This window comes from Rutidosis leptorrhynchoides, chromosome 3 (assembly GCF_046630445.1).
Source record: "Rutidosis leptorrhynchoides isolate AG116_Rl617_1_P2 chromosome 3, CSIRO_AGI_Rlap_v1, whole genome shotgun sequence".
In the NCBI taxonomy this organism is placed as follows: domain Eukaryota; kingdom Viridiplantae; phylum Streptophyta; class Magnoliopsida; order Asterales; family Asteraceae; genus Rutidosis; species Rutidosis leptorrhynchoides.
In genome coordinates, this window is record NC_092335.1 from 636,977,523 (window position 1) to 636,980,557 (window position 3,035).

General features: G+C 39.2%; 1 non-coding gene across 1 annotated transcript; it reads left to right on the plus strand.

Moving 5' to 3' along the window:
- Positions 1-2,086: 2,086 nt before the first annotated feature.
- LOC139903033 (small nucleolar RNA R71) lies at positions 2,087-2,193 on the plus strand. The gene has a single exon (XR_011777881.1). It is a non-coding gene; the product is annotated as a small nucleolar RNA R71 (small nucleolar RNA).
- The last annotated feature ends 842 nt before the right edge of the window (positions 2,194-3,035 follow it).

The following is a 3,035-nucleotide window of genomic DNA, read 5'->3' on the forward strand; positions in this document are numbered from 1 at the left end:
CAATCTCAATTAATATATATAAACATGGAAAAGTTCGGGTCACTACATCTGGTTCCCCATTTTCTGTCAAAAGAAGATAGTTAACTATTGGACTAAACATCTCTGGCTGTCTTGTGACTCGTGTAGGTCTCCTAACCCAATTGGACTGGTCAGGTTGTGGTGGGGGCTGTGGGGACTGCTCGTCATCAGAATCTGAGCTCTCACTATCAGAAAACTGCTCGTGATCAGAATCCGAGCTTTCACAGTTAGGAACTCCCACTGGAACTTCAGTTTCATACTCTGGAGTTTAACTTTCATCCTCTCTTGTTGTCTCTGTGTCAACCTCAAATTCAACTGATTCTTTTTCTTTTGGTGTTAAGTTGAAATCCTTGTATAATTCTGCTTCATTGAAGGTGGCATGTTTACTTCTGATAACATGTGTTCCCTTGTTATCCCATAACCTGTAACCCATGTCACTTCCCCATAACCAATGAACACGTACTTCTTTACTTTTTCATCGAGTTTGTCACCATCTTTATTAATATCATATGCAATGCACCCAAAGATTTTTAGATGCTCATAACTGATTGCTTTACCTCCCCATTCTTCTTTGGGTATTTTGAAATCAAGTGGAGCTGATGGAGAACGGTTGATCAAATAAGCGGCAGTGCTTACTGTATCAGTCCATAGAGTCTTTGGTAGCCCACAATTAAGTCTCATGCTACGTGCTCTCTCATTTAAAGTATGATTCATCCTTTCTGCAACTCTGTTTTGCTGTCGAGTACCTAGAACCGTCTTGATCATCCGAATGCCATGATCAGCATAATAGGTAATGAATTCGGTGCTGATGTATTCTCCTCCATTATCCGACTTCAAGCATTTTACCTTCAAATCAAAAGATAATTCAACAGTAGATTTCCATTTCTTAAAAGCTTCAAATACATCGGATTTTTTATTAAGAAAGTAAACCTATACCTTGCGTGTTGAATCATCTATGAAAGTAACATAATAGCGTGCTCCTCCCAATGAAGAAACAGGAGTAGTCTCGAATACATCCGTATGTACTAGCTCCAACTTCTGCGCTTTTAAAGTTCTGCCTGCTTTTGCAAAGGTGACCTTTTTCTTCTTTCCTAGAACACATGATTCGCAAAAGTCTAATTCAACTCTCTTCAGAACAAGAATTTTATAATTAGACACTAGCATTTTCATTCCTTTGTCACTCATGTGACCTAAACATTGGTGCCACTGGCTGGTTAAGCTTCGATCATTGGAAAATGTATTTACTTCATTATTTGAAACTTCTACCATATAAAGAGTGCCTCTCTTCTTACCCTTGGCTATTACTAAGTTCCACTTTATTACTTTCCACTAACCTTCACCAAATAGCACACTATATCCTTGATCATCAAGCTGTCTAACAGAGATTAGTTTCTTCGATTTTGGTTGTAAGCTTGGTTATACCCTTGGTTTTGTTGGTAGGGTTGTTGTTGGTAGTTTGTGTTTGGGTTGTATTTGCTTCAATTGGTGTTGTTGAACCCCAGTGGTCGGTTGTTTTGGAAGTTTAACGAAACTTGCTTTTAGTTTCCAAGGTAGCTTTGGTTGTTGTGGTAGTTGTTGTTGTTGAATGATGAACCACCTCTTTGATATCCTTGGTGACTTGGAATGTCATTAGGTGTAAGCTCACCTTTTCTAATATACCCTGCAAAGTTTGCTTGTTCTTCCGTCATCATAGGAACATTGTCTTGATTGATCATGTTAACTTGAGGCACTTGTGGACAATCCCTTGTTAGATGAGGACCATCTCACCTTTCACAACCTACTTTCATAGCAACAACGGTTTGTTGCAACTTCTTGATTTGTCCTTCATAAGTTTGGAATCGATTTGTCAAAGATTTTAGGGTGTCACTATCATAATCTCCACTATCAACTTTGGATACACTTCTTCTTGGCATGTCCCTTGATGGAGAGTTCCATTCAAAAGTGTGAACAGACATGTCTTCATGCAATGTTTCTGCCTCAATAGGCACTACTCGTGGATGAATCCAATATAGACCTTGTTTGATCGTTGATGCCTCTATAGAAGACATGTATTTGCTCTTTCTTGTTAAGACCGTGTGGTGGACATGATTGAAGAAGCTTTTTCAACCTTTCCTAAGCTTCATAAATAGTTTCTCCACTTGTTTGGCAAAAGGTGCTGATCTCCATTTTGAGCATTTTTGCCTTTGTTGAGGGAAAGTACCGATGAATAAACTTATCTCTTAAGTCTTGGAAAGTGGCGATTGAATTTGGTGGTTGAGTTTTCAACCAATGCTTAGCGGCACCCATAAGAGAAAATGGGAAAGCACGGAGCTTGAACGCATCTTCACTAACATCTTTGGACTTGTACAAATTGTAAAGTTCGTTAAAGGAACCGAGATGCTCGAAGAGGTCTTCATCAATCCTTCCATCAAATGTGATATCCTTGAGTAGTGTCATAAATTTCCCTTCAATCTTCCAATTATCGGCCCGGATAGGTGGTCGTGCAATGGAAGGTGCCACATTGGGTGGGGCACTCAACCTAGCACTCCACATCAGGGTGTTATCCGGATCAATCTCATTTTGTAACGGTTGTCTAACATCATCATCGTTGATTTGTGCTTCCATGTCGGAAAAATAATGGGGTAGATGCTCAAAATTATCCCTTATAATTCTCTCTTCTCGTAACCTATAAAAACCGTGGGCCGCTCGTTCGAGCTCGGATAGGGGCTTTCAACTTCTTGGACTTGGTGGGACCCTAGTTTCATACACCACCTAGCCCGCAATCACAACACAAGAAACAAACGACGTTTCCCAAAACACAAAAAAAAATATTAAATGAAAAAGTAACTTTTGTGAGGATGAATCCTCACAAAAGGATCAAAAAACTACTAATTCAAATTAAAAACTCAATTAAACGCACACTATTCCCAGCAGTGGTGCCAAAAAGTTGATGTTGATGTTTTGTGTTGTTTGATAGAATGTGTAGATTACAATGCAATGAATACTTAGCCAATTAGCACAAACACCCGGTCAACTAT